Below are 21,285 nucleotides of genomic sequence, written 5' to 3' on the forward strand. Positions count from 1 at the left end.
TCCAAGCGTGGAAACTTGGATTAATGACATGGCAAGCTTTATCCAGTTGGAAAGGGTCAAATTCGCCCTGAGAGGGTCGGTACAAGGGTTCTTCAGGCGGTGGCAGCCTTTCCTCGACTTTTTGGCTCAAAGATAGGGTGCAGAGGTCGCAGCAGCAGCAACCCGGGGGGGGGGGGGGGGAGGGGGGGGTGTGGCAACAACGGGGGTGGTGGGTTATTTAAGGTTGTAATGCGGACAAATTTGTTCGCAGTTCATGTTTGATGTTAATTGTTGCTTTGTTTGTTTTTTGGGGGGGGGGGAGGGGGGGAGGGACAGCGCGCGCGGGGGGTCGGGCGGGGGGGGATATCTGTTAAGAGGGAATATTGTGTAATAGTCTATGGTTAGGGGGGGTAAGTATTTTCCTGTAAAAAAAAATCTCTTCAATAAAAATTATTTTATAAAAAAATAAAATAAATAAATATCTGTAGTGAGAGTAGCTTTAAGAAATGGGTGTTTACTACTGCAGTGATGTCAGTGTGTGTGTGGCGCTGGGCTGTCTGTCAGCTTTTTACTTTCGTTTTAGGCTGTTTGCTGCAGGGTGTGTTTTAGTTTCATTTTCAGTGTTGGAGCTGAAGCCAGACAGAGCAGGTGTACTGTTGATCTCTCTGCCATGAAAAGACTATCTTTTGATCATTTGGTGAATTCAGAATTATAAATGTTCTCAGTAGTGAATGTAAACCTAATGTGCTTCTGTTGAAAGGTGTTTCTTTTGTCTTCTGGATGTTGTTTGGGAAGTTATTAAGGATGACTTTGGGGGTTGTATTTGAATTGATGGTTGCTAAGATGTTCACTGTATGTTTTAAAAGGTTAACTTGAGTTCATAGAATAAACATTGTTTTGCTTTAAAAAATACTTTTCAATTTCTGCTGTACCATACCTGTAGAGTGGGCCATATGCTCTCCATACCACAATCTATTAAAAGTTGTGGGTCAGATGAACTCCATGATACACTTTGGGGTTCTCTAAACCTTGGCCCATAACAAATTGGGGGCTCGAGGGGGATAAAAGACTATCTATTGGATTGGCTTAATGAACTTAAAGACAGTGAGGGGTGAGCATATTGTGGTTGCTTTTCAGTTGTGGTATTTTAGTTTAAGTAGGGAGTGTGTTGTGGACAATGGCTCTTTCAGAGGCTTAGAAGTTTTTTGGGGTGGAGACGGTCACATGCAGCACCTTACTGACAGAGTCTGAAAGCAGACATAGATTTGGGAAAAACATTGCAGTTAACATTACCTAACAAAATGCGAAAACATTACGGCAGTGGCAAAGCATTTAAAGTTGCCTGAGATACAGTTTGACTCATTGGAAATGACAAAAATTCAGTTACAACTTAAACAAATGGAACATGAGAAAAAATTAAAGTAGCTTGAATACGAAAGAGAGAGAGAGGAAACAGAAAAGGAGAGAGAAGAAAGACAAAAAGAAAGAACAGCCCTAGCAGAACAAAAAGAAAGAGAAAGGGAGATACAGATCAGGGAAAAAGGTAAAGAGAGAGAGTTTGAACTTCAGAAAATGGCCATGAAACATGACAGTCAGTTAAAATTGGCAGACATAAAGGGAAACATACAGTTGGATGATAGAGATGAGGATAGTGAGAAAGAGCGTCAAAGTCGAAGGCTTGGTGGGAATCTATTTAAATATGTCCAAGCATTGCCAGGGTTTGACGAGAAGGAGGTGGAAGCCTTTTTCATTTCATTTGAGAAGGTAGCTAAACAAATGAAATGGCCACAGGACATGTGGGTATTACTGATCCAAACAAAGCTGGTAGGTAGGGCTAGTGAAGTGTCTGCATCACTATCAGAGGAGGTATCTGAGACGTATAAGGAGGTGAAAAAAATCCATCTTAGCTGCATATGAACTAGAGCCTGAAGCCTACAGACAAAGGTTTAAGGAAAGTATTTGATCAAACATACATGGAGTTTGAAAAGCTCAAACAGAGTAATTTTGATAGGTGGATAAGGGCTTTGAAAATAGACCAAACGCATGAAGCTCTCAGTGAAATTATACTTTTGAAGGAGTTTAAAAATTCAATTCCTGATGTAGTGAGAGTTTATGTGGAAGAACAGAGGGTTAAAACTGTGAGATTAGCAGCAGAAATGGCAGATGATTATGAACTTGTTCATAAATCAAAGTTTGGTTTACGACATCAGTTTTAGCCTGTGAGGGTTAGAAACTGGGGACATGAGAAATACTCAAGTGGTAAAGATAAAGGTGATCTGATGGGAGATAATAAGGAGAGTGTACCTCAGATTAAAAAAGAAATCCAGGAGGGTGGAAGATACATGAAAATTTTCAAATGTTTTCACTGCAATAAACTAGGCCATGTAAAGTCACAGTGTTGGTGGTTGAAGAAAAGCACTGGGAAGGCTGATGTGGTAAAACAGGATAAAACAGTGGGGTTTGTGTAAGTGGGAAAGGAAAGCCCAAGTGAAGCGAACGAGGTGCAAAAGATTGTACAGCCTGATCAAGAGGTGATTGATAAGAAGGTGCCAGATGTTTTTAAAGAATTTACTTGTGTGGGTAAAGTTTACTCATGTGTATCAGGGGGAGCAGGTAAAGAAGTCACAATTTTAAGAGATACGGGAGCAAGTCAATCTTTAATGGAAAGAGATGAGGAGTTATGTAGTTTGGGAAGAATGTTGCCAGAAAAGGTGGTAATATGTGGAATTCAGGGTGAGAGGAGTAGTGTTCAATTATATAAGGTAAGGATGGAAAGTCCAGTGAAGAGTGGTGAAGTGGTAGTAAGAGTAATAGAGAAACTAGCTTGTCCAGGAATAGTTTATTTTGGGTAATGGTATAGCTGGATCGCAGGTGGGAATGATGCCTACTGTGGTTGATATGCCAGTGGAAAATCAGACAACTGAAGTGTTGAAGGACAAATATCCTGGGAGTTTTCCGGATTGTGTTATAACAACGTCGCAAAGTCACAGGTTAAGACAAGAGGAGAAATCAAAGAGTGAAGATGAAGTTGAAGTGCATTTATCAGAAACGATTTTTGATCAGATGGTTGAAAAAGAACAAGAACAGGTGGAGGATGAGGAGGATATTTTTAGTTCAGGAAAATTGGCGGAGTTACAACAGAAAGATGTAGAAATAAAATGTATGTATCAGAAAGCATATACGGAAGAGGAATCTGAGTGTATACCAGAGTGTTATTACCGTAAAAGGGATGTCTTGTTGAGAAAATGGAGACCTTTACATCTGCAGGCGGATGAAAAGTGGGCAGACGTTCATCAAGTAGTATTGCCGGTAGGGTATAGAAAGGAGGTGTTGAGGGTTGCACATAAGTTACCAGTGGGAGGTAATTTGGGAATAAGGAAAACTCAAGCTAAAATACAAAACCATTTTTATTGGCCTGGACTACATAAAGATGCAGTTAAATTTTGTCAATCATGTCACACATGTCAAGTGATAGGGAAACCTCAAGCAGTGATAAAACCAGCGCCCTTAATACCCATTCCAGCATTTGAGGAACATTTCACAAGGGTCTAATTGATTGCGTAGGACCGCTTCAAGATAACCATTAAACGTTACTATCGTCCCTGCTTCCACCACCTCCTCCGGCAGCGAATTCCAGGCACCCACCACCCTCTGTGTAAAAAAAACTTTCCATCTCCTCTAAACCTTTCCCCTCGCACCTTCAACCTATGTCCTCTTGTAATTGACTCTTCCAACCTGGGAAAAAGCTTCTGACTATCCACTCTGTCCAGGCCCCTCATAATTTTGTAGACTTCTATGAGGTTGCCCCCAACCTCCTTGAGGACAAACTGAGTTTACCCAATCTCTCCTCACAGCTAATGCCCTCCATACCAGGCAACGTCCTGGTAACCCTCCTCTGCACTCTCTCCAAATTCTCCTCATCCTTCTGGTAGTGTGGCGAACAGAATTGAACACTATTATTCCAATTCTAAGGTTCTACACAGCTGCAGCATGACTTGACAATTTTAATAATCAATGTCCCGGCCAATGAAAGCAAGCATGTTGTGTGCATTCTTGACTACCTTCTCTATCTGCGTTGCTACTTTTAGTGACCTGTGGACCTGTGCACCCTCTGCCTGACAATACTCTTAAGGGTTCTGCCATTTACTGTATATTTCCCACCTGTATTAGACCTTCTAAAATGCATTACCTCACATTTGTCCGGATTGAACTCCATCTGCCATCTCTCTGCCCAAGTCTCCCACCGATCTATATCCTGCTGTAACTTCTGACAACTCCTTATCGCTATCGGCAATTCCACCAACCTTTGTGTCATCCTGCAAGCTTACTAATCACTGTATCAAAACCTCTCGTAATTCATACTTATTCTTATTATGTCTCCCCTTAACTGACTCGTCTCTAAGAAAACAACTGCAACATCTCAAATATCCCCACACAACTGAAGCCCCTCACCCTGAGTATCATCTTGGTAAGACACCTGTACCCTCTCCAATGTCTTGACATCCTTCCTGAAGTTTGGTGCCCAGGATTGTATGCAATACTCTGGCTGAGGCCTAACCAGCGATTGGCGAATGTTCAGCATGGCTTCCTTGTTTTTGTATTCAATGCCCGTGATTACAAAGCAGCTCTCCACCCGTTTTCCAAACTGCCTTCTCAACTCGCCTCACCATCTTCAAAGATTTGTGAATATGCTGCCCTGGGTCTCTCTGCTGATGCACAGCCCCTCAGACATTCCGCCTCTGCGCACTTTTACACTTACCCGCATTTAATTCCAGCAGCTTTGTGTTTGCCCATTTTTCCAGACTATGTCCTCCTGAAGTCTGCTACCATCTTTCTCACTATTTTCCACGTTGCCAGGCATTGTATCATCGGCAAATTTTAAATGTGTTCTCCATTACACTCGATGGGCCGAATGGCCTCCTTCTGGACTGTAGGGATTCTATGATTCCAACAAATTACGCACTCAGTTTACCATAATTTCTTTATTGCCTTGTACTTCTATTTTCGAAAAAGGTCTGTTGTGAGGTACTTTATCAAATGCTTTTTTGAAGTTTATATAGTCACCAGCTGCTGCATTAATTTTATCCACCCTCTCCGTTCCTTCATCAATCAGGTTACTCAGGGACGATGAGCCTTTAACAAATCCAGGTTGACAGTCCCTTATTAACCCTTGCTTCTCCAAATGAGAATTAATTTTGTCCTTGTCAATGGTTCCAATATTTTTCCCATCACTGACATTAGACTGATTGGCCTCAAGACATTTCCCTTCTCCCCTTTTTTTTGAACAGGGATTTAAGTTTTGCAATCCTCCATTCCCCTGACACTGTTCCCATACCCGAGGCAACATTGTGGTCAGTCCTCTTGATATCTCCACCCTATCTTCCCTCGGTATCTGAGAGTGCATCTCCATCTGGACTGGGTGACTTGCCGACATCGAATGATGCCAACATATTTAGCATCTTGTTTCTACCTGTTTTATTCGATTCCCGCTTGGGTCACTGTCTGTGTGGAGTCTGCATGTTCTTCCCACGTCTGCGTGGGTTTCCTCCGGCTGCTCTGGTTTCCTCCCACAAGTCCCGAAAGTCGTGCTTGTTAGGTGATTTGGACATTCTGAATTCTCCTTCAGTGTACCGAAACAGGCACCAGAGTGGACTTCCGGTGGCGACGATGAGGGAGTAGGTCGCACATTTGGTGGCTCCCATTTTGGTCGGACTTTTGGACCTTGATGTGTTATCTGTGTTGATCTAACATCGACTGCGACTGGATGCAGTAAAACGAGAAACAGGCTTCCGACACAGGAGATGGTCCAACACTGTTTTATTGAACCTGTTGATTGCTGCACATAATCTGCTGTGGGTTGACACTCTATTAACCTAACTGATAACCTCCTACTGGCTTGACCAGACTAGCTCTCTATCACATGGTGATGATGTTCATTGACCAGTGCACTGCGACTATCTCCCTGGCCGTATCCTGTGAGCGAGGGAGAGCCTTAATGCCCTATGGGCTTTATAGTGGTGGTGTCCTGTCTGGTGATTGGTTGTTCTGTGTCATGTGTGTTCATTGGTTATCCTGTGTGTCAATCACTGCCTGTCTGCATCTCATTATATCCATGAGTGGATATTATGACAAACCTTTTACCCCGACTTTTTTGCGCTTTTGAGTGCGGAACTGGAAAGCAATAGCACTCAGGCACTGAACCCATACAGAGTTGTATGGACTTAAGAAGCCAGAAGGACCGTAAACAGCAGAAGAAGTGGTCAAACAAGGGCACGGGGTTGGCTGTGAGAGAGACCAATATGGCCGGTGTCCAGAGCAAGGCGCTGACTGCCCAGCCTACAATGGAGCAGCTGCTACAGGCCATGCAGGAGGGCTTTTTATCTCTGAAGCGCGATAATTTGGAGCCGCTCCAGAAGTCGATGGACCAATTGGAAAAAAGGCTGGATGACCAGTCTGTGAAGCTCCAGAAGCTGGAGAAGACGGTGGAGGAGCAGGCAGACTTTCAAACAGTGGCGGACGTGGAGATTCAGAGGTTGAGGGATCAGCAAAAAATGCTCCTGGAAAGGCTGGAGGACCTGGACAACAGATCTCGATGGCAGAATGTAAGGAATTGTTGGCCTCCCGGAGGGGGCTGAGGGGCTGGATGCTGCCGCGTATGTGGAAGGTATGTTTCAGATGCTGTTGGGGAACGAGGTGTTCCCTCGCCCGCCGGAGGTGGACAGGGCACACAGAGTGCAGGTGAAGCAGCTGTGACGATGGGAGCCCACACGAGCGATGGTGGTCCGGTTCCACAGGTACCTGAACAAGGAGCGGGTTCTGCAATGGGCCAAGAGCACACGAAGCTGTACCTGGGACAATAGCACCCTGCATGTTTACCAAGACCTGAGCACTGAGGTGGCCAGGAGGAGGGGCAGCTACAGGCAGGTGAAGGAGATTTTGTACAAGAACAAGGTGAAATTCGGGCTGCTTTTTCCGGCGCAACTGTTGTTTACGTATGAGAGCCAGCACCACTATTTCGAGGAACTAGAGTTAGGAGGTTGGTAGACAGACTGGGGGGCTTAGGATCGAATAGGTATTAGGGGGCCTGAAGGTCATGCAGTCAGGTAAAGCCCCGGGGCCGGATGGGCATCCGGTGGAGTTTTACAAAACGTTTGCTGAGATAGTGGGGCCGGTGCTGGTCAGGGTTTCCAACGAGGCAAGAGATAAAGGGGTTCTACCCCCGATGATGTCACAGGCCACTATTGTGCTTATTCTGAAACGGGATAAAGACCCGGAGGCTTGTGGGTCTTACAGGCCGATCTCCTTGATCAATGCAGACGCTAAGTTACTGGCCAAGATCTTGGCGACTAGAATTGAGGACTGTGTACCGGACGTATTTGCGGAGGACCAAACTGGGTTCATAAAGGGTAGGCAACTGGCGGCCAATCTAAGAAGGCTGCTTAATGTGATCATGATGCCCCCGGAGAGCTGGGAGGCAAAGATAGTGGTAGCTATGGATGCGGAAAAGGCTTTTGACCGGGTCGAGTGGGACTATCTGTGGGAGGTGCTGGGAAGATTTGGGTTCGGGAGGGGTTCATTGACTGGGTTAGGCTGTTATATCAGGCCCCAGAGGCTAGTGTAAGGACGAACAGGATGACATCAGATTGCTTCAGACTGTACCGCGGGACAAGACAGGGTTGCCCTCTCTCCCCACTGCTGTTCGCGCTGGCCATAGAGCCGCTGGCAATTGCTCTGAGACCTGGAAAGGGCTGGTCCAGTGGGGAGTGGAACATAAAGTCTCGTTATACGCGGATGACCTGCTGTTATACGTGTCAGACCCAATGGCGGGGATGGACGGTATAATGGAAAACCTGAGGGAATTTGGCTGGTTTTCATATAAATTGAACATGGCTAAGAGCGAGATGTTCGTAATTCAAGCGAGGGGGCAGGAGAGTAGGCTGAAGGGGTTGCCGTTCAGGCTAGTAGGAGAAAGCTTTAGATTCTTGGGGATACAGGTAGTACGGGACTGGGGCAGGTTGCATAAGCTCAACCTGTCCCGAGTAGTGGAACGAGTGAGGGAGGAGGTTCGGAGGTGGGATGCGCTCCCGCTGTCACTAGCGGGGAGGGTGCAGACTGTTAAGATGACGATTCTCCCGAGATTCTTGTTCATATTTCAGTGTCTCCCCATTTTCAGCCCAAGGTCCTTCTTTAAGAGGCTGAATAAAAGTATCCTGGGATTTGTCTGGGCGGGGAAGTCGCCGTGGGTGAGGAAAGTGAATCTCGAAAGAAACAGAGGGGAGGGGGGAGCTGGCGTTGCCGAACTTTAGCAACTACTACTGGGCAGCCAACATACCGATGATAAGGAAATGGATGGTGGGTACGGGGTTGGTTTGGGAGCGGATGGAGGCTGCTTCGTGCAGGGGCACCAGTTTGGCAGCCCTGGTTACGGCACCTCTGCCGCTCCCGCCGGCGCGGTTCTCCGCCAGCCTTATAGTGGCAGCGGCTCTATGGATTAGGGGCCAGTGGACGAGGCATATAGGGGAAGTGAGAGCATCAGTGTGGACCCCAATCTGCGGCAATCACCGATTTGCCCCGGGGAACATGGACGGTGAGTATCGACTGTGGCGGAGGGCGGGGATTGTGAGGGTGGGTGATCTGTTCCTGGAAGGGAGCTTTCCGAGCATGAGGGCATTGGAGGAGAAGTTTGGGCTGGTGGGAGGGAATGACATTAGATACTTACAGGTGCGGGATTTCGTGCACAGACTGGTGCCGTCCTTCCCACGCCTCCCGCCAAAGGGGAGGCAGGAGAGGGTAATTTCTAGGGGAAAGATAGGTGAGGGTAGAGTCTCAGATATTTACAAAGATCTAATGGGAGCAGAGGATAGACAGACTGAGGACCTGAAGCTTAAGTGGGAAGAGGAGCTCGGGGGGAGATGGAGGACGGTATTTGGGCAGAAGCTCTGGGTAGAGTAAACACGACCGCAACATGCGCCAGGCTCAGTCTGATCCAGTTTAAGGTCGTGCACCGGGCCCACATGACGGTGGCCCGGATGAGTAAATTCTTCGGGCTGGAGGACAAGTGTGCCAGATGAGCTGGTGGGCTGGCTAATCATGTGCACATGTTCTGGTCGTGCCCTAGACTCAGGGGGTACTGGCAGGGATTAGCGGACATCATATCCCGGGTTTTGAAAACTGTGGTGGTAATGAGTCCTGAGGTGGCCATCTTTGGGGTGTCGGAGGACCCGGGAGTCCAGGAGGATAAGGAGGCTGACGTCTTGGCCTTTTCTTCCCTGGTAACCTGGCAACGAATACTGTTGGCATGGAGGGACTCAAAGCCCCCGAAGACCGAAGCATGACTATCGGACATGGTGAGCTTTCTCGGTCTAGAAAAGGTAAAGTTCGCCTTGAGAGGTTCGCTATCGGGGTTCGCCCGGAGGTGGCAGCCATTCATTGACTTCTTCGCGGAGAATTAATCGTCAGCGGGGCATGGGGGTCTAGGGTAGTGAAGAGTAGGGGGTGGCTTAGACAGGTCCCTGCGAGAACGGAGTTGTGGTTTGTACTTTTCCTTTTGTACGGTACTATACAATGTCATTGTTTTATATGCCAGAAATACCTCAATAAAATTGTCTTTAAAAAACTGGTGCCAGAGTGTGGCGACGAGGGGATTTTCACAGTAACTTCATTGCCGTGTTAATGTAAGTCTCCTTATGACACTCATGAAGATTATTATTATTATAAAACACTCATTCACTGCCTCCATTCTGTCACCTGCTTTCCATGAGGAGATTTCTTCCTTTTTCTTGTCTCCAAATGGTCCCACTCATTCCTTTACCTATTGTTCAATAGGTTTATAGAAGATTTTTGGATAGCCTTTTCTGTTGCTCACTGGTCTTTTCTCATCCTCTCTCATTGCCCTTCTATTATCCTTCTCCGTATCACCCAAGACTCTCTGCCTGATTGCTGACTGTATCCCAAAAATCTCGAGCTTAGCATGCTGTATCTTTCCTCCTTTTTGGGAGAATGTTTGGTTTGTACCTATTGTCTGGAAAGCCTGCCATTGCTCAGTCACTGTTTCCCGGGCCTATTCTAGTTTCACTTCACCTGCGCCAGATTTCTTCTCCAATCAGTGAAATTGGCTCTCGTCCAGTTGGATACTGGCACCTTTGATTTTTCTTCTTTCCATCGCTATTTTAAACTTCCCATTGCTCTGGTGTTCTACAGTGACACCCTCCACTTGCACAACCTCAGACGGCACATAATCAGAAATAAAGATATGGAGAGGGACAGGTAGTATTGAGGAAGCATGGGGGTTGCAGGAGGACTTGGACAGGCTAGGAGAGTGGGCCAAGTAGTGGCAGATGGAATACAATGGGGATAAGTGTGAGGTTATGCACTTTGGAAGATAGAATGGAGGCATAGACTATTTTCTAAATGGTAAAATGGGAAATCAGAAGGACAATGTGACTTGGGAGTTCGAGTTCAAGATTCTCTGAAGGTTCAGGTTCAGTTGGCCGTTTGGAAGGCAAATGCAATGTTAGCATTCATGTCAAGAGGGCTAGAATACAAGAGCAGGAATGTACGTTGAGGCTGTAAAAGGCTCTGGTCACACCCCATTTGGAGTATTGTGAGCAGTTTTGGGCCCCGTATCTAAGGATGTGCTCTCCTTGGAAAAAGTCCAGAGGAGGTTCACAAGAATGATGCCTGGAATGAAGAGCTTGTCATATGAGGAGCTGTTAAGGACTCTGGGTCGGAACTCGATAGAGAGGGGGGGGGAATCTCATTGAAACTTACAGGACACTGAGAGGCCTAGATAGAGTGGACATGGAGAGGATGTTTCCAATGGTAGGAAAAACTAGAACCAGAGGGCACAGCCTCAAACTGAAGGGGTGGTCCTTTAAAACAGATGAGGAGGAATTTCTTAATTAGAGGGTGGTGAATCTGTGGAACTCTTTGCCGTAGAAGGCTGTGGAGGCCAAATCTCTGAGTGTCTTTAAGACAGAGATAGATAGTTTCTTGATTAATAAGGGAATCATGAGGTTTGGGGAGAAGGAAGAAGAATGGGGATGAGAAAAGAAAATGCCATGGTTTACTGGTGGTGCACACTCGATGAGCCAAGTGGCCTAATTCTGCTCCTATGTCTTATTGTCTTATGTCTTATAACCTGCTCAGTTTGGATCCCATCAGGATCACTCAGCTACTGACATCATTACAGCCTTAGGTCAAACAGGAGAGCATTGAGTTTCACTGTACGCAGATGTCCTGCTCTTCTACTTGTCAGACCCCCTGACTAGAATGGGAAAGATAACCAGACTCCTCAGGGAGTTTGGCGCTTTCTTAGGTTACAACCTGGGAAAGAGCAAAATCCTCCCGGTAAACCTCCGAGAGGGAGGAGCGGAGCTGGAGGAACGACCGTTTAAAGTAACCCAAACTAAGTTCAGGTACCTTGGGATCTCAAGTGGCCCACACCCAGAGGAGGCTCCACAAATGGAACCTCTCCTGGTGGAGGAGGTGAGAAGGGACCTGTAAAGATGGGACTTGCTCCCTCTTTCGCTCGCCGGAAGGGTACAGAGAATCAAAATGAATGTGCGTCTTAGGTTCCTCTTCGTATTTAGATTGTTCTCGATCTTCATCCCCAAAGTCTTCTTCACCAATATTGACAAATTAATCATGGCCTTCGTCTGGAGGGGAAGAATAGGGAACTCCATGGGCAGCACGATGGCGCAGTGGTTAGCACTGCTGCCTCAGAGCGCCAAAGTCCCAGGTTCGATCCCGGTTCTGGGTCACTGTCCGTGTGGAGTTTGCACATTCTCCCTGTGCTTGTAGGCTTCACCCCCACAACCCATAGATGTGCAGGGTAGGTCGATTGGCTACGTTAAATTGCCCCTTAATTGGAAAAAATTAACTGGGTACTCTAAATTTATTGAAAAAAAGAATACGGAAATCCATTTTACAATGAGGGCGACATGCGGGAGGCCTGGCTCTACCAAATCTTCTGTTCTATCACTGGCTGGACAACACGGAGAGGGTGAAGGGGTGGCGAAGGGAGTTGGAGGTGGATTGGGTCTGAATGGAGGAGGACTCCTGCCTGTGGACCTGTCTCCGGGTGCTGGCTACTGCTCCACTCCCAGCACCTCCACACACACACTCCAGGAGCCCGGTGCTAGGAGCCACCCCAAGGACGTGGAGCCAGCTTAGGTGCCATTTCAAACTGGGCGAGATGACCACAGGGCCCGCACGTTCAATAACCACAAGTTCGCCCCAGCAGGGATGGACACTACCATTGGGGTGTTGGCGAAGGGGAACAGAGGAATGCTGATGGTAGAGGACAGGTACGTGTTTGACAGGCTTGCGACCTGGGAGAATCTTACAGAGAAGTTTCGACTCCCGAAAGGGAAGGAGCTCGGGTATCTGCAGCTGCGTTACTTTCTCTGCAAGGAGACAAAGGCATTCTCTCAAAGATCCACGCACACACTCCTGGACACGATGGTAGGGCTGGACTGGCTAGGGGACGACAAGTACGGTGACATATAGAGGAGGCTCATAGAAAAGATCAGGACTCCACTGGACAAAACCAGACGAAGGTGGGAGAGGAACTGGGCGAAGAGATAGGGGAGGACTCTGGATCGAGGTGCTGCAGACAGTCCACGCCACCTCCTCCTATGGCTAAACCTGATGCAGCTCACGGTGGTGCACAGAGCAAACCTTACCAAGGCAGGCATGAGCAGGTTCTTCCTGGAGGTGGACGACATGTGCCAGAGGTGTGGGGGTCCGGCCAACCCACATGTTCTGGTCCTGCCCCAGACTCAGGGAATTCTGGATGGCCTTCTTCGAGGCTATTCCCAAGGTGGTGGGGTCGAGGTGGAGCCATGTCCGTCTGTGGCAGTCTTTGGGGTGTCAGAACACCCAGAGCTCTGGACAGGGAAAGGGGTGGACGCCCTGGCCTTCGCCTCACTGATTTCCAGGCAGAGATTTCTGCTACGGTGCAAGTCGGCAGCACCGCCCTGGGCCTCGGAAAGGCCCTCGGATCTGGCCGAATTCCTGAGGCTAGAGGAAATAAAATTTAAAACTAGACGGTCTGAGCAGAGGTTCCACACCAATGGAGCAAACTTGCAAGCCTATTTAGGAGAGAGGTGCAGGGAGGGAGGAACAGAAAAGGGGTGAATAGGGATAGCTGCCCAGAGAGAGGAGAACTCGAGAGAAACAGGGAAGATATGGAGAGGGGAATGGCCGACGGAGGGAGCTTAGGCCCATCCTCCTTGAAGGCTTCAAGACCAAGGTGTCATGGGAGTGGGACTCCAACCACCCCCTATAGCTATAGTGACAACGGAGGGCCCGAGGCCTGTTGGTCAGACCTCTGTACAGTTGTCGTTGTTGTTGTATGACACTGTGTGAAACCCAGCTCTTTTTCGTTTTCCCTTTTATTCTGTAACTGTCACTTGAAATACCAAAAAATATATATTTTTAAAAATATATAAACAATTCACAATAATCAGACTGCACAATTCTTTTGTTTTTACAGTTCTACTGAAGGAAAATGAGGGAACTTCTTCTCGCCTTTCTCCTGATAGCCAGCAGTAAGTCGTGGACTGTACTTTCCATTTCCTTTCCGCATCATATCTCAATGATAAATATCGGTGGAATATTAAAATTGCAGCCTGCTTCAGCTAGAATTTTTTTTCCAATTACTTACCGCCATTGGGATTCCTTCTTATGAATGGAATATGTTAATTTTACACATGAAATTCTGAACAAACAAAATTATGGATCAGATTATTATCTCTATTTAATGTCTACACAGCAATGTGAGTGGTTGTCACCTAATGTGAAGAGATAATTGATGAAAAGTCCTGATCTGACTGCAGATTTTGGGATTGACCTCTCTCACAGACCATTCAGCCCATCGTGCCTTTGATCGTGCCTTTGAAGACTATCCAATTGGTTGTACTCCTCTTCTTTCCCCGTGATATAGAATTCAAACAGGGACCAGCAGTTTGTCTCAATGGGTTTTATGCCCCGCTTGGGTTTGAGGGACAATAAGACGCTGAGGTTGTTTGGCAGTGAGCTTCAAGTGGTCAGGAAGGAAGAATTAATGTACAGAGTCTGTGTCAAATGAGGGTGGTGATGTTTGCCGTGGTCTTCCTTATGGCAAGGCATAGCCTGGACATTGTCTCTACCCTTGTGGCCTTAGCAGCTCCAGTCATCAACTGGAAGTAGCTACTGGTTGTAAGTGCCCTGTGTTTGCAGTTTGCGCAGCATTCACCCTTTCCGTGTTCTGAGTTGAGAAGTCTGTTTAACAATGTTTTCAGGCCAGCTTGCAAATACTGCTTTCTATTCAATCCTCATTTTTCTCCTGCCCCTGACCCACTCTCTCCTACTTGTCTATGTTCAGTTGGAACCACACCTTAGAGGTGACTTTAGCACACAAATGGGTGAATTTGTGTCATGTGGGGAGGTAAAGAGTTAAAGTTCTGAAACACAGCTCACCCTGGCCCAAATGCACCCATTTCCACTTTTAATGGAGGGAACAGGTGACCAATCTGCACTCGGGGTGCTCAGTAATGGAGGGAACAGGTGACCAATCTGCACTCGGGGGGTGCTCAGTAATGGAGGGAACAGGTGACCAATCTGCACTCGGGGTTCTCAGTAATACCTTTCTAGGGCTTTTCATGCCACCAATTTAATACGTGTTTTCATTTTCAATGCATTTTACTGGGTTTTCCAGGACTTGGGAATGTTTGCAGGTGAAAGGCAAGACGGGCTGGTTCCATGAAGTAAATGCCTTCACAAGATTGCTTGTGGGCCTACTCACATCCAACAACCTTTCTTTTTTCACATAGAATTTACAGTGCAGAAGGAGGCGATTCGGCCCATCGAGTCTGCACCAGCTCTTGGAAAGAGCATCCTACCCAAGGTCAACACCTCCACCCTATCCCTATAACCCAACCCAACACTAAGGGCAATTTTGGACACTAAGGGCAATTTATCATGGCCAATCCACCTAACCTGCACATCTTTGGACTGTGGGAGGAAACCGGAGCACCCGGATGAAACCCACGCAGACACGGGGAGGATGTGCAGACTCCGCACAGACAGTGACCCAAGCCGGAATTTAACCTGGGACCCTGGAGCTGTGAAGCGATTATGCTATTCACAATGCTACCGTGCTGCCCTCTTATTTCCATCTTGATGATTGCTGACTGACTCAAAGCACCTGTGGGGAGTGGGCAGTGGTGTGGGGGAGTGGTCAGTGGTGTGGGGGAGTGAGCAGTGGTGTGGAGAGTGGGCAGTGGTGTGGGGGTGTGGGCAGTGGTGTGGGAGAGTGGGCAGTGGTGTGAGGGAGTGGGCAGTGGTGTGGAGAGTGGGCAGTGGTGTGGGGGAGTGGGCAGTGGTGTGGGGGAGTGGGCAGTGGTGTGGAGAGTGGGCAGTGGTGTGGGGAGTGGGCAGTGTTGTGGGGGAGTGGGCAGTGGTGTGGGGAGTGGGCAGTGGTGTGGGGGAGTGGGCAGTGGTGTGTGGGAGTGGGCAGTGGTGTGGGGGAGTGGGCAGCGGTGTGGGGGAGTGGGCAGTGGTGTGGGGGAGTGGGCAGTGGTGTGGCGAGTGGGCAGTGGTGTGGAGAGTGGGCAGTGGTGTGGGGGAGTGGGCAGTGGTGTGGGGGAGTGGGCAGTGGTGTGGGGGAGTGGGCAGTGGTGTGGGGGAGTGGGTAGTGGCGAGTGGGCAGTGGTGTGGGGGAGTGGGCAGTGGTGTGGGGGAGTGGGCAGTGGTGTGGGGGAGTGGGCAGTGGCGACTGGGCAGTGGTGTGGGGGAGTGGGCAGTGGTGTGGGGAGTGGGCAGTGGTGGCGGGGAGTGGGCAGTGGTGTGGGGGAGTGGGCAGTGGTGTGGGGGAGTGGGCAGTGGTGTGGCGAGTGGGCAGTGGTGTGGGGGAGTGGGCAGTGGTGTGGGGGAGTGGGCAGTGGTGTGGTGAGTGGGCAGTGGTATGGGGGAGTGGGCAGTGGTGTGGGGGAGTGGGCAGTGGTGGCGGGGAGTGGGCAGTGGTGTGGGGGAGTGGGCATTGATGTGGGGAGTGGGCAGTGGTGTGGGGGAGTGGGCAGTGGTGGCGGGGAGTGGGGAGTGGTGGTGGGGAGTGGGCAATGGTGGCGGGGAGTGGGGAGTGGTGGTGGAGAGTGGGGAGTGGTGGTGGGGAGTGGGCAGTGACGTGGGGGTGTGAGCAGTGGTGTGAGGGAGTGGGCAGTGGTGTGGGGGAGTGGGCAGTGGTGACGGGGAGTGGGCAGTGGTGGCGGGGAGTGGGGAGTGGTGGTGGAGAGTGGGCAGTGGTGGTGGGGAGTGGGCAGTGGTGTGGGGGAGTGGGCAGTGGTGTGGAGAGTGGGCAGTGGTGTGGGGGAGTGGGCAGTGATGTGGGGGTGTGAGCAGTGGTGTGAGGGAGTGGGCAGTGGTGTGGAGAGTGGGCAGTGGTGTGGGGAGTGGGCAGTGGTGGCGGGGAGTGGGCAGTGGTGTGGAGAGTTGGCAGTGGTGTGGGGGAGTGGGCAGTGGTGTGGGGGAGTGGGGAGTGGTGTGGGGGAGTGGGCAGTGGTGTGGGGAGTGGGCAGTGGTGTGGGGGAGTGGGCAGTGGTGTGGGGGAGTGGGCAGTGGTGGCGGAGAGTGGGGAGTGGTGGTGAGGAGTGGGGAGTGGTGGTGGGGAGTGGGGAGTGGTGTGGAGGAGTGGGCAGTGCTGACGGGGAGTGGGCAGTGGTGTGGGGAGTGGGCAGTGGTGTGGGGAGTGGGCAGTGGTGTGGGGGAGTGGGCAGTGGTGTGGGGGAGTGGGCAGTGGTGTGGGGGAGTGGGCAGTGGTGTGGTGGAGTGGGCAGTGGTGTGGGGAGTGGGCAGTGGTGTGGGGGAGTGGGTAGTGGTGTGGGGGAGTGGGCAGCGGTGTGGAATAATGGGCAGTGGTGTGGGGAGTGGGCAGTGGTGTGAGGGAGTGGGCAGTGCTGTGGGGGAGTGGGCAGTGGTGTGGGGAGTGGGCAGTGGTGTGGGGAGTGGGCAGTGGTGTGGGGGAGTGGGCAGTGGTGTGGGGAGTGGGCAGTGGTGTGGGGGAGTGGGCTGTGCTGTGGAGAGTGGGCAGTGGTGTGGAGTGGGCAGTGGTGTGGGGGAGTGGGCAGTGGTGTGGGGGAGTGGGCAGTGCTGTGGAGAGTGGGCAGTGGTGTGGAGAGTGGGCAGTGGTGTGGGGGAGTGGGCAGTGCTGTGGGAAGTGGGCAGTGGTGGCGAGGTGGGCAGTGGTATGTGGGTGTGGGCAGTGGTGTGAGGGAGTGGGCAGTGATATGGTTGTGAGCAGTGGTGTGGGGAGTGGGCAGTGGTATGGTTGTGGGCAGTGGTGTGGTTGTGGGCAGTGTATGGTTGTGGGCAGTGATATGGTTGTGGGCAGTGGTATGGTTGTGGGCAGTGGTATGGTTGTGGGCAGTGGTGTGGTTGTGGGCAGTGGTATGGTTGTGGGCAGTGGTATGGTTGTGGGCAGTGGTATGGCTGTGGGCAGTGGTATGGTTGTGGGCAGTGGTGTGGTTGTGGGCAGTGGTATGGTTGTGGGCAGTGGTATGGTTGTGGGCAGTGGTATGGTTGTGGACAGTGGTATGGTTGTGGGCAGTGGTATGGTTGTGGGCAGTGGTATGGTTGTGGGCAGTGGTGTGGTTGTGGGCAGTGGTATGGTTGTGGGCAGTGGTATGGTTGTGGGCAGTGGTATGGTTGTGGGCAGTGGTATGGTTGTGGGCAGTGGTATCATTGTGGACAGTGGGATGGGGAAATGGGCAGTGGTATGGTTGTGGGCAGTGGTGTGGTTGTGGGCAGTGATGTGGGGTTGTGGGCACTGTTTTCAAATGGGACATTTGGCATCCAATTTGCACATAGCAAGCTCCAACAAACGGGAATATGATAATAACCAGATAACCTGCTTCTTTGTGATGCTGATTTAAGGATAAATATTGACTTGAACACTGTGGATAACTACCCCGCTCCACTTCAAAATGCTTTAAGGTCAGTTTCTCCATGGAGGATGTGTCCCTGCCTTGGTGATATCAAATAGCGTTCCTCTCTGTTGGCCACATCACACATTGTTGTTCCGAGTGAGTTCACCATACATTTCCCGCACGTCAGCAGCTTGGCATGCAACAGACCACACCTGCACATTCCCACCGATATCCCAATATCATGTCACTCATCCCGTACAAACCACTCTCAGGACTTCCAGGTGATCGTATGAAAAGATTGGAGTGTGCCTGTCTCAAGATTTTTTACTTACCTATTCCTGCTCTCTGGGGAGTGGCCAGACTATTAAATGCAGCTTATAAATGTTGAAACGTTCATAGACAAAGAGGTAAAGCTTCTGGTTGTGCCCGCTGCGGGACAGTGGTGCTGACAGGTGAACTATCACCTGATGAGGGTTTTGCCTCAATGGAAAATGATAGCGAGCTCAAACCTTCTCCCCAAAATGACAACCAAGTTATTTGACAGACCAGTTAAAGATCCATTGACGTCGGGTGGAAATTTCCAGTCTCGGGTGTTAAGTAATGGGTTAAGAGACATTGCAATTAGTTGTCTCATTTATGTTAAGTGTTCAATGATTGTCTCTTCATACCACAGCATCGATTACGTCTAACAATTTGTAGCAGAGGACGGTTGTTCTGTAAATGTGAAGGGTTGAAAGATACAATTTTTCCAGATCAAACCAAGGAGTGAAAAAAAAGGGATATATGGCTGAATCCAGGACGAAGATGGCTGGATATGATTATCCTCCCTTATTTTCTGAAAGGGAATCATACGACCAATGGAGAAGTGCGGTAGTTATGTGGACTAAGTGGTAGGGGACTGCTTTAGGAAAGAGAAAACAAGGTATGGCATTGGCTCTTTCTTTATCAGATGGCAGTAAAATCCGAAACAAAGTGCTTTCTGAGCTGGAATTGGAAGAGTTAGACTCAGAAGAAGGTCTGGTGACTTTATTACTTTATATGGATAAGATTTATAAGAAAGATGACTTGTTAAGTGCGTATGAAGCATGGTCGGATTTTGATAAGTTCCGGAAAATGGAGGATTTATCTATGGAAGACTATATAATGGAATTTGGCAGATTTTATAAAAGGGTGCAGAAACACAGGCTGGAATTTCCACAGTCTGTGTTGGCCTTTAAATTACTTGACTGTGCTAGAGTGAGTAACATGGATAGGCTCCTGGTTTTGACAGGAGTTCAGTTTATGGATAACGATACCTTATTCGAACAGATGACAACAGCTTTAAAAAACATTTCTGGGGAAACATTCGATTCCAATGGCTCTGATGACCCAAATAGGTCAGCCTGCTATAAGGCAGAATATGGAAGATACACTACTAACAGGATGGCGAAATCGTATGGCTACGAACAGGCCTCAAGACTATAAAAGGAGATCGAGACAAGGAAATTATGAAGACAGAAACCCAGTTAGAACCTACAATAGGAGGATGAACCCCAGAAATGCACGGGGCATGATAAATCGATGTTTTCGATGTCACTCTCAATACCATTATGCTTTCAACTGTCCAACTCGTTATGATCGAGTATTTGAAACGACACATGACACGGAAGAGTCAGAAGAGGAAAAAGATAGTGACCAGAAAGAAGGCATTGCCCTATTAACAAGCTGTTTTATGCCGGTAATGGGGGTGTTGGTTGCAGAATCTTTCAACTTTGCTGTATTGGACAGTGGCTGCACATCTACTGTGTGTGGGATTGACTGGTTAAAATGTTATCTGGACTCCTTGGATGCTGAAAATCGTAACAAGGTTAAGGGATTTAAAAGTTCCACAAGTTTCAGGTTTGGGGATGATAATACTCTGAAGTTGCTGAAAAGAGTGGTGATCCCTTGCAATATTGCTGGAGTGAATCATTTCATTAGCACGGATGTTGTATCAAGTGAGATACCTTTGCTTCTGAGCAGACCGTCGATGAAGAAAGCACACATGAAGCTGGATATGGAACAGGATAAGGCAACAGTTTTTGGAAAGACGGTGGACTTACAATTTACACAGTCGGGACACTATTGTATTCCATTATTGACAAATAATATTTCAAGTAGAGTGGTTAAGGATGTATTAATGACAGTTGATAATGCGACTTTAGATGATAAAAAGCTTATTGTAATAAAACTGCATAGGCAATTTGCACATCCGTCTCCTGGGAGGCCGAAAAATTTATTAAAGGATGCAGGGGTAAGGGATGACGACTATACTAAGCTGATAGAACAGGTTAGGGATCGCTGTGAAGTTTGCAGGAAGTACAGCAGGACACCAGCACGACCGATAGTAACCCTATCTTTGGCCAGGGATTTTAATGACATTGTGGCCATGGACCTTAAGATCTGGGATAAAGCAAATAATATATTTATTTTGCATTTTGTAGATTTAGCAACCAGATTTAGTCAATCAACGATTGTACGAAGTAAAGAAAAGAGAGTAATTTTGGATACAATTGTGGAAAATGGATCGGGACAGGAATGGGTCCACCAGCAAAATTCTTTACGGACAATGGGGGAAAATTTGCTAATGATGAGTTTAGCGACATGTGTGAAAACATGAATATCAGAATTATGAATACGGCTGCCGAAAGCCCATTTAGTAATGGTGTCTGCGAAAGAAATCATGATGTTATCGATGACATGCTTTGGAAAATTTTGGGAGATCGACCAAACTGCACGCTAAATTCGGCTTTAGCATGGGCGGTACATGCAAAGAATTAATTGCAGATGGTTGGGGGCTGTAGTCCTTATCAATTAGTGTTTGGTAGAAACCCTAAAATTCCCTCCATTTTGGATGACCAGCCTCCAGCTTGGGAAGGGACTACAATTAGCTCAGGTTTTGCTGAACATTTAAACGCATTACATAGCAGTAGAAAAGCTTTTTTGGAAGCAGAAGTCTCTGAAAGAATTCGCAGAGCTTTAAGACATAATGTACGGCCATCAGATGCCGTTTTTCAGCAAGGAGACATGGTGTACTATAAGAGAGAGAATTCTAATGAATGGAAAGGCCCAGGGAAGATCATAGGCATAGATGGCAAAACATTTATTTTGCAACATGGTAATCAAACTGTTATGGTACATTCCTCAAGGATAATGGGTACTGATTACAAATTTTCAAATTTAGACAGAGCAGAAAGATATGACGAGGAACCAGTGTCATCTGGTACGCATGTGTTACAGAACTATGAGGACCAGTTAACTGATATAGATAGGGTTTCTATAGAGGAACACAACACTTCTGATTGGAACAAAAGTGACATACTTGCCTGAAGGGTCTAGTCAATGGAAGGATGTAACTGTTATTAGTAGAGCAGGGAAGGCC

The 21,285-nt window shown here is 48.4% G+C and overlaps 1 long non-coding RNA gene across 1 annotated transcript in view; it reads left to right on the forward strand.

Annotated features, from left to right (window-relative positions):
- LOC119950633 overlaps positions 1–21,285 on the forward strand; it is a 64,693-nt gene that overhangs the window by 14,860 nt on the left and 28,548 nt on the right. Inside the window, exon 2 of the long non-coding RNA XR_005457378.1 lies at positions 13,478–13,532. This is a non-coding gene — a long non-coding RNA (uncharacterized LOC119950633). The remainder of the gene's footprint in view (positions 1–13,477; positions 13,533–21,285) is intronic.

Source organism: Scyliorhinus canicula, chromosome 16 (genome assembly GCF_902713615.1).
Source record: "Scyliorhinus canicula chromosome 16, sScyCan1.1, whole genome shotgun sequence".
NCBI classification, from domain to species: domain Eukaryota; kingdom Metazoa; phylum Chordata; class Chondrichthyes; order Carcharhiniformes; family Scyliorhinidae; genus Scyliorhinus; species Scyliorhinus canicula.